The 14,633-nt window shown below is 35.8% G+C and overlaps 1 protein-coding gene across 5 annotated transcripts in view; it reads left to right on the forward strand.

The window, feature by feature from the left end:
- Positions 1–1,539: 1,539 nt before the first annotated feature.
- rusc2 (RUN and SH3 domain containing 2) overlaps positions 1,540–14,633 on the forward strand; it is a 30,107-nt gene continuing 17,013 nt past the window's right edge. For 2 of the 5 annotated variants that reach the window (XM_008417735.2, XM_008417740.2), the window contains exon 1: positions 1,540–1,680. The gene's annotated coding sequence lies outside the window, so the exon portion shown is untranslated. The other 3 variants (XM_008417738.2, XM_008417736.2, XM_008417737.2) reach the window with 3 other exon arrangements.

A 14,633-nucleotide genomic window follows, 5' to 3' on the forward strand; every position in this document is an offset into this window, starting at 1 on the left:
ATTTTATGTTTAGCTTAGTTCACAGAATTTAATGAGTTTCTGGAATCTGAACAGGTGTCCATATTTGCTTTGTTTTTGGTGATTTATCGCAGAAAGTCCACTTAATTTTATAAAAATAATGGCAGTCAGCTCAATTGTGCCGTGAAATATATCTGTAAATTTTGATGAATTCAATGAAAAAGCAGTAAACTGTTAAATGTTCTGAATGAATTTTATGTGCTTAAATGAGCTAAATGTCATCCTAAAACGTCCTGTTTGGTTGTAATAAAAAATATGACCACTAGGTGGGGCTCATTTAACATAACAGAAGAAAGACTGATAAGGTAAACAGATTTGACATTTAATTAATTACATTTAATTATATGATTTATGTTTGGTAGTAGAGGTCAAGGTGATTTACAAAGAACATGATACTCAAACTAACCTATGAGTCTAACATATCTATTATCATTAGCATAATTTGTAATTAGCTTACATCATAAAAGTGGCTATTATGGCTGTTGATTTTAACCTCACAAGAGAAACAAACAAAAATATTATTTGGAGTTTGAAATGTAGAAATTTAATGCGCCATTTTTTAACTATTAGGAAGTAACATCAGCTGATAAATAATACATTTACAGTAAACAAGTTAAGTTTGACATCTTATGCATCCCCAACAGTGACAGCAGCCATCAACAGGAAGAGATTAACTGATATTTGCATAACAACTATAAGCACAATATAGAAACAGTATTTCTAGGTGTAACTGAATTTACACCTAGAAATACAGTTACACCTAGTTACATTTATTTAGGCACATTTACTTGAGTAACTATTTAAAAAAAGTATTTTTAGGAGTATTTTACTATGATATTCTTTTTACTTTTTCCTAATTATTTTTTAATAAAGTAATTGTTACTCTTACATGAGTAAAACTTCTGGATTATTCACAGTTCTCAAATTCACCTGACACAGATACCCACCTGTAGTTTTTGCTAAAAAACTGATTTGGAAAATTTTTTAGTTTGCCTATTTTATTATTTGTTTGTTACTTTATGAATTGTTGTCATTTATATCCTTCAAATACCAACATTTCTACTTAATTTTATTTATTTTTTCGTTCTGATTATGTAATTTTACATTTTAAATGATTGATAATTTGATAAGTTATTCAGTACTTGAGTGGCCTTTTTACGAAATACTTTTTTACTCTTACTTTAGTAATTTCTTGGCTACTTTTTATAATCCACCCACCTCTGGTTCTTTTATATATATGCTAGCTTGGTGCTTTTGGGGGCCTCCCTCGTGGCGTAGGGGCCCTAAGCAGCTTTGGGCCGGCCCTAGATAGAATTAAAAACCGTTGTCGTCTTTGTGTAAAATCCCTTATTATTGAGTATAGAATGTGAATTTACCCCTGGATGAGGTGACATGCTTGTTGACAGTCATTTGTCCCAGCCCGGGTCAGATAATCCGGTCTGGGGCCAAGATGGTGACCTCAGGCTGACGTGAGGCTCCGGGTCCCTCCCATCCTGCGATGCTCCTCCGCGGCTCTGCCTGCCTGCAGTCTGTTTCTCAGAGAGAAAACAACATTTCCACACGGAGAAAACTAGCAACCCACCAGCTCGGTCATACACCGCTACACCCGTTGGGTTTTTTTTTTAATCGAAAACGGAACGACCGAAGACTACGTCGGACAAGGTAAAGCGGATAAATGCTGATTTTTGTTGTTTTGTGAACCGCGGGTGGGTGAGGAGAAAAGGCTCCGCTAACCATCATCCGAGTCGGAGGCTGAAAAAATATGATGCAGTCTGAACCGAAAAACACAGCTTCAGTTTCCACGCTTCATAGTATTTTATTAAGAGTGAAATATTTTCCGCCTACAGTGAAGTAAATGACGTTTTAATGGAAAGGTGACCCTAAAATTAGCTTGTGGCGTTATGTGTTTTCAGTATGAAGGCTCGTTCTAACGGTTTGACACAACATCACCATCTGTGTAAATATGGCCGCCATCTGCTCTGAATTAGATTGTAATTAGAAAGATTTCTATTTATACAGTGTATGTTTGTTGGTGGCGCAGAGTTTGCCCCTTCAGCGGCCTTGTCCCCTCTGTTATCTCCATATTGATCCCACATTACTGGAATCATCCTCAGCAACACGCGTCACGTTCAAAAGAACGTACCAGAACGACTTCCGCTCTGGCCGTTCAAAATAAAAGCATGCCGACCTCTATCATTGTTTTTGTTTTTTTGGGAGGGGTTCTATGCTTCAGTTTTGTTATAAAGATTAATATGAATTATTGTCTTTGCGGATTTTATTTAAAGTGATTACATTAAGTAGAATAGTACATTTTCAGCAAAGCAAAGCAGCACACACCAAAGTAGATTTTAAAGTATTTTCTAACTACCTTGCAGTATTTTGTAGAATGAACTGAATGATTGAGTACATACAGTTACTATTAAAAAAACATAAAAAAAAAAAAAAGCATTTTAATACAGTTACATAATGAAGTGTGCTTTTTGAAAATAAATCTGAAAACCTCACTTAGTAACTGCATTTAATATTTTTAAATTTATCTAATGGAACCAAAATCATAAGGCAAACAATCTCTGCAATACTATTAGTTTTTGGGATTCATTATTTAAATTTCATTGATATTATTCGATAACATAAATCTCCATCCCATCACCAATGTGGCTTTTACTGGTAGATAAAGATTTTTATTTAGACTTTTTGTGTCCTCAAAAGGGCAAGTTAAGCACTATAAATACAGTAAAATTTATGTTTTTCTTTTTGGCATGAACAAAGTAGGGTTTTCAGTTTTGATGTATTAAAGGTGCAAGCTAAACAAAAAAATAGAACATATGTTACATTATTTGTCAACATAGTTTTACATAGTTTTTATATAGATACATTGTTTTGTTTTATTTATTTTTATCTACTTTTACTTGTTACATTTTATTTGTTTCTGTCACAGTTTTTTTTACTATTGTACGGTGTCCTTGAGTGCCAGAAAGGCGCCTTTGAAATAAAATGTATTATTATTATTATTATTATTATTTGTCAACAATACAATCTGATCTAATTTAAGAAGTGTACCCAACAAATAATACTTTGAGACAATGGCCTTGTTTAAAATGTATTTTTATGCTTTTATTTTGAAGGCTGGAAGCCTGTTCTTCCTGTAATATCCCTGATGGTCTTGTTGTCTTTTACAGAGAGTATGGTGGGGATGCAGATTACTCTGATCTAAACAGCGTTATGTTTGTGTCAGGGCTGCAGGATTAGCATTAAGCTTTGATACCTAACCTGATTCCCATCAGATGGATCATCTGTGTAGTTATATTATTATTTTTCCTTTAGGGAGTGACTGTGACTGCTCAGATTTAATTTCCTGCTCTTTTTTAATCTAGGCTTTGTTTTGTTTTTTTCCTAAAGTATTTTCATAACAAAGTGCAGGAGTTTTGTGTCTGTAAAGCGTCTAATCCTGTTGCCTGTGTTACTCTGTGCTGTTAAAGACAATCGGATAATCTCAGGAGGAACGTATTATATATGGTTATATATGTTGTTATATAAACTGTTTTTGTGCAGGACTGGGCCTCATTTTGTAGCCCTTCTCACCGTTTGATATTGTTGCCCGTCTTTCGTTGTTAGATGATTTTTGTTTGTCTCTCAAGTGCAAATTGAAGAAGCTCGAATTTCATTCTTTTGTATTATTTTCCTTTCAGGTTTTTGACCTTTTTACAGTGGTAATAGATGCACTTAAAACCATATTTAAAATTTTAGGACAGCTTCTGAAAGTACATAAGCTACTTTATTTATTAGTGTCCTATTTGTTATTATATTGTATTGTTTTATTTAAATCTTTTTAAAATTTCTAGTACTTGTTCAGCATTTTCAGTTTTTTCAAGTTATTTTATTATAATTACTCACAAAAGACTAAATAAACTATTAGGTTTACATATCACAGGCCACTCAATTTGTGATTATTTCTCTTTCTAGTTGAGTTCCTGACAGGATTTATATGTAAATATAGGGCTGGACAATAAATCAATAAAAATATATATTGCAATGGGTATGGCGATCAATATTAATAGATATGTTAGAATATTGAATGTTCAATATACAGAATATTTTCTGGACTTCGATCCAGAGTGATTTGGTGGAATCAATTAACTCCCTCAATCTTTGGTTACCTAGCAACTACCTGCTGGGCAACAAGCAGTTTAGAGTTCCCTCCAACTCTGGTTACCTAGCAACAACTTGTTGAGTAACTTTACCACCTTTTGCCTCATAAATGCTTATAAATAAACAAAGTTGTAGAGTGAGAGCTGTGGATAAAACAGGAAAAGTCATGCCATCAGCTTGGAAGTATTTCAGATATTTCAAACAAAAATCTAATCAACAATTATCGATGAAACGCTTATATCGTGATACGTTTATCAGTCATGTCGTCCAGCCCTGTTTAAATATAAACCCAAGTTCTTCCAGAACTAAAACGGGAATAAGGCTCCAGCTCAAACTGATGTCTTTTGACAGTGACTCAGCTGTTGTGCATCAGCTGCATATATGTCAGTCACCAAGCGCTGAGTTTGTGTCTGGGTTTTAATTAGCCGTCCTTCCAGTCTCCAACACTGGCCTGCTTGTTTAACCAACGACCATGCAGCGCAAAGTCTGCTGCTATAGCAGAAATATTACACCACGTGCAATTATACTTTGCATAATTTTGCCAATTTGTGTCAAGCAAAGCTGAGTACATTTATTGGCATCCTTGAGGCTGGAAATACACTCATACTAACCATCCTAATGCATCCAATGGACACAATAAGCAATAAATCAATTAATCGCATGTTGAATTAAAACAAGGCAATGATTCCATTTTCCATGATTTATTGTTTTTCTCTTTTCTCTTTCTACCAAATACTGGAGGACAAACATCTTCATTGTGGTGCTTTGGTCTCAACTAGCCCTTTTTTTGAAGGACAGTTTTGTTTACAGAGACATCACAATTCATTTTATTTGTTGTTTTCTTTATTTATTCTGGATATTTAAAATGTCTTCCAGTTCCAGTGTTAAATGTCTGTTATAATTTAAAGTTTATTGATATCTGATAATGTGTTTGCATTACTATTTGTTATCATTACAGGTCAAGTAATAAGTACATAGTAGTAGTAGTAGTGTGACATTTCTGACATTTGAAACCAAATGCAAAATTACTCCATATATGTTATTTGAAGTTCAAAGCATTTTGGCTCTTATTGTGAAGGGCTGCTTACTTAGCATTAGCTGCTAGCAGCTGCTGGTGGAGGTTACATGATCTTCCTGCTTTGTCAGATGGTAGATCCATTTTACTAGAGAAAAATATTGTCAATGAAAGAAAATAAGTCTTGGCTTGATTTTGCTGTCTCAGACTGAAAGCCGTTTTAAAAGGGCTCAATTATGTGTTTTACAGTCATGTACTGCCATTTTATAGCATAATCAAGTAACTATGTTATATTTAGTTGTGATAAAAATATGACTTAAAAGAAATTTGACTTTCTGATTTAACACCTTGAAATTGGGCCTCTGTCTCTTTAAAAGCTCCTACTCTTTCTGAAACTCTGCCTTCAGGAAGTCATCACAACATCACTCCTCAATTAACCCTTTAACAAAAATGTTATCCGCGTTGCACTGAGGTGTTTGCTAATTGCTCCTGCTAGTCTGAAGGAGCTGGGTGGGGGACATGGTTGCCATGGAGATTGAAATACTTCTCAAACATGCATGAAAGAATCAGGTATGTTTTTGATGAGGGAATAACATTATAACATGATGTAAAGCTAAAAAAAAAACTTTGATTTTACGTGACGCTGCCCCTTTAAGAAAATCTGCACTGGAAATGTTACAACCTGAAATGGGAATTCCTCAAAGAACAGATCCTTTAGTTTCTTCAAAATCAAATCAAACTGTTCTTATAACCATTGAATGTGTCCATTTTCTGGTCCCTTTAATTGCCTTTTCCTGTAAAATGTTCAGTATGTCTGCTTTGACCATCAGTGGCCGTCTGAACTGGGTTTTCCCCAACAAAGAAGTTCCTGTTCTAAATTAGGGCTGGTGGTACAGCCAGTTCTCCACCACTGGTTCTGTAAAAGAAACCCACCAATGAGCACAGCGTTGGGGCCAAGTCATTACGTCACTAAAATGCCTCCAATGTAAATGTTAGATCCTTCCTCTTGGTACAAAGACACAGTTATTTAGATAAATAAGAGCAAATATGACCAAATACACAAAGTCTAATTTAAAAATGCTGTTTTGAAAAGCGAGCAGGGATTGTTAACGCAGCATTATTTCTCTCGTTGCTATTTATTAACCGTCCTGCAAACAGGAGGAAGACACTTCAGTTCAAACTGAATTCAATAACTCTTCCTTGAGATATTAAAGGAGCTGTCAGTGTTTATAAACAGATGTGTAGACAATGTTTATAGATTCAGCTGATAATAGAAACTGTGATGCGACGAGTCATTTAATAGTCTTAAAGCTTGAAACTGTTTTGGTTCCAGCTTGTTAAATGTGAGAACGTTATCCTTTTGTTTTGGTTTTGATTATCAGCTTCTTTTAAAAATGCCATTTTCATAAATTAGCTTGTGTTGTGGGAAACAGCAGCTTATTTTAGCATCTAAAATATGTTTAATTAGTATTGATTTACATTTTTTGTTTTTATGTAGCTATTATTTTTTAAAACTTTATTAAAATAAAAGTAATTAATGTATTAACTTAGGCATTAGACAGTAAAAATATCATTAATGAGTATTGGTTTAGTTTTCAGTTATATTACTTTTTTTTCTTCATTTTTATATATTATTTTTTGTCTTTTAATTTATTAAATAATTTTTTTTTTACTTATGAGTTAGTGGGCATATAAAATGTTTTAATTCTATGAAATATCTGTCATTATCTTGTAGCGGCGTAGCTTCCCAGCTCAGCTTCAGGAACCATTCATGCTTATTTTCTGCTTCTCGGTTTGCGTTTTTTGGTCGAATCTTCCTGCGTCAGTGTCCGCTGAGCTAATCACTGTGGCGTTACAGGATTAGTGCCTCAGCAGCGTTCAGCCAGAGACCTTTTCCTGAACCAGTAACTCTGCATCAGTGTGTCGGCCTACGTGCCTCCTCTCCGCGCCGTTCAGCTGTTCTTCAGCGTCTCTCTGGTTATGTAACCGAGGGCCTCCAGAGGTTTGCATGTCTGCCTTCGGAAACGTCTCGGTGAGGGCTGCGATGTTAATCTGCAGTGTCAGGATCTACAGTTTTCAGCGCCACTGAGTGCAGATATGATTCATGCCCTGTTGCGATTTTTATTTTTTCTCCTGAGGAGGGATTTTCTCTCAGCAGCAGCAGCAGAGGTCGGTGAAAAACGTTTACGTCTGACTGAGTCTGGCTCCAGAGTTGGTAGTAACTAGTTACAGATACTCAAGTACATTTACTTGAGCAAATTTTTTGCAATAAATTTACTTTTAGGAGTATTTTTATTACACTTTTACTTGAGTATTTTTATTATGAAGTAATAAAATTTTCATTCAGTGGATTCTCTACTCACTGAATGAAAAACAAACATTTTTTAACCTAAAGACACACATTCAGTTTTTGTTAAAGTTTCATAAGTTTTATTGAGAGAAACTGATTTGGAAACATTTTCCTGATTTTATACTTAGTGAGTTATTGTAATTTTTGTCCTTAAATTCCAACATTTACACTTAATTTTACATATTGGCTCGTTTATGTAATTTTTAAATATTAAATGATTGATCATTTGATCAGTAACTGGGTATTTGAGTAGACTTTTTTTTTTTTTTACCAAATACTAGTTTTATAAGAGAAAACATGTACATAAATAACCAAGAACAAAACAATTAGATTTCCACGACTTTTATGTTTGAAAAGAAGCAGAAAGAAGTGAACACGTATTTAATCCTACCCCTTATCTCAATTTAATGAAATATATTACTTATAGTCTAAAAACTTAGTGATAAAGTTCCTGAAGTAAATGGATTTTTAAAAATATTCATACTTTTTGAATGGGTCTTTCCAGTGTTTCAGTTTCTGATCATTCATGGAGCTTCTGTAGAAATGTTGACTGTAGACGCTGACATTAGCGTTAGCGTCTGTGCTGCTGCTACATGTTTAGCATTGAGATGCTAATTTACGGTTGAATAGCTTTGCTGATAGGCTAACTCCTTTTAGCACAACTTGAACACAGCAATTGTAATTTCCGTCATCCCATTAGATCGTTTTTAGGAGCAGAAATGAACAAAAAAGCGTCTTTGTCGTTAATCTCTGTTTGCGGCTGACGCTTGTGCGTCAGATTTACAGGCAAACCAGAAACACGAATGTAAAGGAACCTTTGAATGTAAAAAAAAAATTGATTAATTGTGTTAAAAATTGTAATCTATATAGCTGATTAATCAAAATGAATCCCGTCTCTACTGCAAATATATTGATATTTCTAGTAATGCTTGTTTTAAATGTACTGTGGCTGAGATTCCTGGCAGCATCTATAAATCTAGTGCTTTCTTTACAAACAACTCACAAATGAAAAGGTTTTTCCCACCAGCTTTGAAGCTTAATTGTTTTCCTGAGTCTCGGCTTGCACTGCTGGTCTGATTTAAAGCTGTTTGGTGGCGCTGTGTGTGTGTGTGTGTGTGTGTGTGTGTGTGTGTGTGTGTGTGTGTGTGTGTGTGTGTGTGTGTGTGTGTGTGTGTGTTTACGTGAATACACCCCGGCCTGCTCTGTATTTCAGGCTCGTTTGTCTGACTGAAGGAGCTACTAGATGCAGGGACTTCATTAATAACCTGCTCACATTCTCATTGTGTTCACTTCAGTCTGAAAACTGTACAAGTTTGAGAAACGGTGCTTTAAAACTTTAAATACATTTTAAAGTTTTATTCACCAATCAGTGATTATATAAAACAAACATTACAGACTAACAAAAAGAGGCATTGACAAATAACGGCAACCAGCTAAACAAAGAAACAAAACATTTAAATTGAATATTCAGGACAAAGACAAACAAACAAAAACAATGAACTCATTTAAGATGTGGGATATGATATACTTTATTTTTTACTTTAATTTTGGCAGTTATTTACCGATTTATGTAATTTTCCTTTTCTCAAAAACACATTTTACTGTTTTTACTTGTTTGTTTTTTTAAATTTATATCATATAACACGCTGCAAATATAAGATTTGTTATCTTCTGGCAACAGTTCAGATTCCCACTGAACAATAATAGTTGATCTACCATACTTATATTTTTAACAATCTATATTTTTAATGACGACTAACATTTCATTTTCGGTTCATTTAGACGCACAAGAGAGTTTTTGGAGAATTTTTGAATCAATTGTTTTATTTTGAATAGCATTATTTACTTCAGTCTTAACTTTTCAAATCAAAAAATCATCAATTTAATGAAATTTTAAAAGGAAAAAAAAAAACACAAACAAAAAGCTCCAAAAAGTAATTTTGGATCCTAAAAAGTTTTTTGACTTAAAAAAATGGTAAAAAAAACAAAACAAACTTCCTTTTTTTTATTTATTTTTTTTTAGAAAATTTCTGAGCTTATTCTCAAAGTTTCTGAGTTTTTGGCATAAAATACTACTTATTTTTCTACAATGACCCTAATACATGATATTAGATGTCGCACGTTTAATGAATTAAAAGAAAGCTGTGTAGTTTTTAGTTTCTTTTGGGGTTGATTGAATAAATTTATTTTCAGTAATAAGAACAGAATTTGGGTGACTTTCTTTCAAAATGGTCGCTATATTTAGCCAAGTTTAAGAAAGAATAAAAGCTGATTTTGGTTCACCAAAGTCGGTGTTTCCATAAAAGTCTCTGGATAAACTTGGTTTTAGATTTTGTTAAAACTTGCTTATAAAAAGACAAATTATTTTTGTTGTACTTTACATTTTCCTGTTTAAGAAATAAATTTTTACCCTGATTACAAATTAAAAGTCTCCATCTGCATTTCAAGGCCAAATTTCATTTTTGAATTCCAGCTGGGGGCTGCACAGTTGGTAGAGCTGTTGCCTTGCAGCACAAAGGTTCTGGGTTCGATTCCCGGCCCCGGTCTTTCTGCATGGAGTCTCCATGTTCTCCCTGTGCATGGTGGGTTTTCTCCAGGTACTCCGGTTTCCTCCCACAGTCCAAAAACATGACTGTCAGGTTAATTGGTCTGTCTAAATTGCCCCTAGGTGTGAGTGTGTGTGTGCATGGTTGTGTGTCTCTGTGTTGCCCTGCGACAGACTGGCGACCTGTCCAGGGTGACCCCCGCCTCTCGCCCGGTACGCTAGCTGGAGAGGCACCAGCACCTCCCGACCCCACTGAGGGACAAGGGTGTAAGAAGATGGATGGATGAATTCCAGCTGGGGGCGGCACAAAATCAGCCCAAGGTCCCCAAAAGGCCCCCGGGCCGCACTTTGGATCTCCTGATCTAAAGTGAACTCCTGCTGGATGTGAGTTAATATCCTCGCCTGTTGGTGGCGCCAGCTTTATTTATGCAAGCTTTTGTAAGCTCCTCAAGTTCAGGCAGACAAACAGCAGAGGAGGGAAGCTGCCATTAATCCTGGAGGGGAAAGCTGGGATCGAGGTCATGTTTTCATCTTCAGCTGCCTGAGAAGACGCAGACGTCCCCGGGGTTGACCAGGGTCTCTCAGGGCCGAGTTGTTTTCCTTAAGCAGCAACCAATCAGCTGAAGATTTAAAGCTTTTATTTTAAGAAGAAAACTGTTACTATGTCGTGACGGTTTGGTGTGAGAGAGATAATCTGTGAAAAAAATGTATCTCAGTCTGAGCAAAAGCAATCAATCAGAGCCAGGAGGACGGTGTTAGCGCTGTCAATCATCCTCATGTACATGCTTTTCAATGTGCTAATGGTGGGGAAACAACTTACCATTGCAGGAAAACCGTTTCCCTGCCATCATTGGTGGCTTTGCTAACTAGCCTGAGCATTCACAACTAGTTATGCTAGCTGTAGCACAGTAGAGAGCAATTCAAAGCGTGATTGACAGCGCTAAGACCCGCCTCCTGGCTCTGATTGGTCGTTTTTTTAGTTGGCACTGGGAGAAGGCAGAGAAACTCAATTTTTTCACAGATAATTTGCTTCATACCATACTATTACACTAAATTTTTTACATAAAATTTTTTAGCATTAAAATTGTTTTAAATAAAAAGTATACTTCTTTAATTTAAGAATTATCTTTTTTATAATTTGTTTAAATAGATTTTGTCTTTTGTAAAAAAAAAAAATTGTTTTATAGTTTTTAAATTTAAAAATAATTTCTAAAACTATTTTCAGCAAAATATATTTTTTATGAAAACAATCATAGTTTTTAAAATAAAAAATATGACATTTTTAAAAATAAAAGTGACATACTCCAGTTCTGAGGTTACAAAAAGCAGAATATTTTAAGAGTTATTTTTAAAAAATTTACTCTTTGATTTTTATTTTGTTTGGTTTAGAAATCACTGGATTGTTATCATATCTTAGTAAACTCCAGGGCTTTATCTACTTGGCATCAACCTAGCTTCTCCATTTTGTCCCAGTAAGTTGTGACGAAGCCTTCAGGAATGTTAAATTACAGCGTTTCGTCTCATCAGCTCCTCCCTCCAGACGTCTTCAGCAGCGTTTTGGTGAACGGGAGCAGCGAACAAAAGCTGCATTCATCTCCGGCAGAGGGAGGATGTGCAGGCAGACAGATACAGACTGTTCCTCCGTGGCAGGAGGAGGAGAGGCAGCATGGAGTTCAGACAGAGCAGGATGGAGGAACGATGAGAGGAATGACTGGAGGGACGATGAGAGGAATGACTGGAGGGAAAATGGGAGGAATGATGAGAGGAATGACTGGAGGAATGACGGATTTAAAGCCGCATTCACATCAGAAAACACCCGGTTCTGGCTAAGGGAAACATTCTGATCATTTCAGATCATTCCAATGGGGGAGGACTGTGTTTAATAACCTGTTCATCCATCACTCCTTATCTTTGAGTTTTGAATGTCTGGAGTATCAACAGGAAACAGTCTGTGGGAATCCTGACGTTATTTTCTGTCCCTGCTTTTACACAAGAGGTCTGCTGTTATTTTCATTTCACAGATTTAACTGGACTATATTCTGTAGACGATAAGAACTCTGTGAATCATGTCCATCACCCGCCGGTCTGGACGTGTAAATTGTCTTTTCCTGGTGAGGAAGTGCTGCCTGCTCTCCCACCGCCGCTCACATATTCCTGGAAGTGCAGCCCTGATGATATAAGTGGGAGGATGTCCTTTGTTTCAGCTTTGCTTCCTCGTCCCGCACAGCTCCATTAATAGGTCAGCTTCCCACCCTGTTCTCATAGAAACTGGATTCCCTAAAACCTTTCACTTAAATTCCTTCTTAATTGACAGTTTTTCCGTTAGAATAAGCGAAGCCTTTTATTTCCCCCACATACTGTTGAGTTGTTGTTGAAACAGCTAGTTGCTTCTCTAAGCTGAGCTTCTCTGAATTTGTTGGTCTGTTGTATTTTAGTGGTTTGTTGCTAAATCTTTCCCTTTGTCCAAACAGTCTCTTGTATTTCTTCCTGTTTTTCTGAAGACATTCTTGTTGGCATTTTGAGGTTTACAAATATATTTACAATATAATATAATAGAAGCTAAAATTCGTTTGACACCTTCTTTAAAAATGTGTATAATTTACTATTTTCATTCTTCATAGAACAAATTCACCACTCTGTCAGAAACAACCAATCACAGCCAGGAGGAAGATCTTAGCACTGTCAATCACCCTTGTGTACAAGGTGCTCACACCCTCCCTCTTGTTTTATGCCACAGCTGGTTCACCACAACAGCGCATGTCATGAATGCTAAGGCTAGTTAGCTTAGCCACCAATAGCTTAGCTTCCTGTAACGGTAAGCTGTTTTTCCAACACTGTCACATTTAGCAGTGAGTACCCGAGGTTGATTGGCAGCATTAAGACCCTCTTCTTGTCTCTGATTGGTTGTTTTTGACCGGCGCATTTCTTCAGGCGGCACCGGAAGAAGGTGGAGTAGCTCTATCTTTTCAAGATTTATCTGTCTCATATTTGTCCCAATAAATGGACAGTGTTATTAAATATATGAAAAACATTTTCTGTAAAAGTTACATGCTGCGGCTTTAATCCGTTATTTTGAGTCAAAACATCAATGACTTACCTATTTAAATCACTAAACCTGTAATCCTCCCGTAACCACACTTCATTATATGTCCAAACACACATTATGCAATCATCCTTTCTGCCCCAGCAGCTAATCTCTTAAGCCTCTTTTGGGTTTCCTTTGTGTTGCTCATTAAGCTAATACTGGAACATCCTGCTCAAGAGAAAATCAGTGGATCTAGACATGTTAAAATTGGTTGAAATCAGCTAAATAAATGAGTTATTCACGGTTTTGGATGGACGTTTTGTGGAGGATTCACTTCTTTATTCAAAGCCAAGTCTTCGCTAATAAGGTCATCAAACTGGAGAACCATTCCAGTTGTTATCCTGGTTTGAACATGCTAGCATTCAAACTTGCAGGCTCAGGGAAGTAACAAGGCTGCAGGTAAAGCGCCTAATCTGAACTATTATTAATAATGATATATGACTGTAAGAGGGGGAAAGTAAGTCAATTATTGTTGATTGGATGAAACTGAAAAAAATTTGATATAGTTATTGCAATGTGTTGTGTTCATCTATATAACATATAGCATGTAATTATCCACAGGTGACGTGTCTCTTCTGGGTTTTGTTTTGATGTTGAAGGAGAGAACTGATTGCAGGGTATTATGAAAGTGCTCTTATTTTACCCGGCAACAGAGACGATGATGATGGTGTTGGTGAGGGAGATGGTGTCTGTGCTGTTGAGGCGGTGAAATGTGAATGAGATCATAGTCCTGATAGAGAATCAGCTGCTTGGTGTTTATCACGTGATGCTGACTCACTCTGTCCACATTTAAACACTTCATGCTTGTAGGTTTGTGCAGCTCAGGAAATCCTGGAGGACTCCCAACGTTTAGATGCATCCCTTCTCCAACCAACGCACCTGAACTCCCTCATCAGCAGTTAGACGCTGCAGAGGCTCATTAATGCACCGATCAGACTTTTACTCGTTTATTATACAGAATCCCGAGCAAGATTTAGCTCAAATTTAACAAAAAAAGTAATCATTGAACAAAAAATGTAGTCTAAGTTTGTTTTTTTAAATCAATCTCAAAGTTAAGGAATTACAATGCATGTATTAAAGCACATGCCGCTAAACTTGGGATGCTCTGCGTATCGGGATCAATAAAATACTTATTCCATTGGCAGATTATTCCACTTATCACATGTCATTTTTTCCATATTATCAGTGTTTTTGGTCTTGCAGTTTCTACTGCAAATATCTTAGTAAACTTGAAATGACACAAAACGAACTTACAAGTAACTTTTCAGCAAAATGTAGGAGCTTGTTTTAAGTTAATTCTTTCCTATTGGTAAAAAAAATAGATCCATTGGCAGAGTATTTCAATCACAACATGGAAAAAATGTCTTGTTATGAGTTAAATAATCTGCCAGTGAAACTAGAGATTGTTGACTTAAAACAAGCTCTTATATTTTGATAAAAAGTTACTAGTAAGTTAATTTTGTCTAATTTC

Source organism: Poecilia reticulata, linkage group LG9 (assembly GCF_000633615.1).
Source record: "Poecilia reticulata strain Guanapo linkage group LG9, Guppy_female_1.0+MT, whole genome shotgun sequence".
NCBI classification, from domain to species: Eukaryota; Metazoa; Chordata; class Actinopteri; order Cyprinodontiformes; family Poeciliidae; genus Poecilia; species Poecilia reticulata.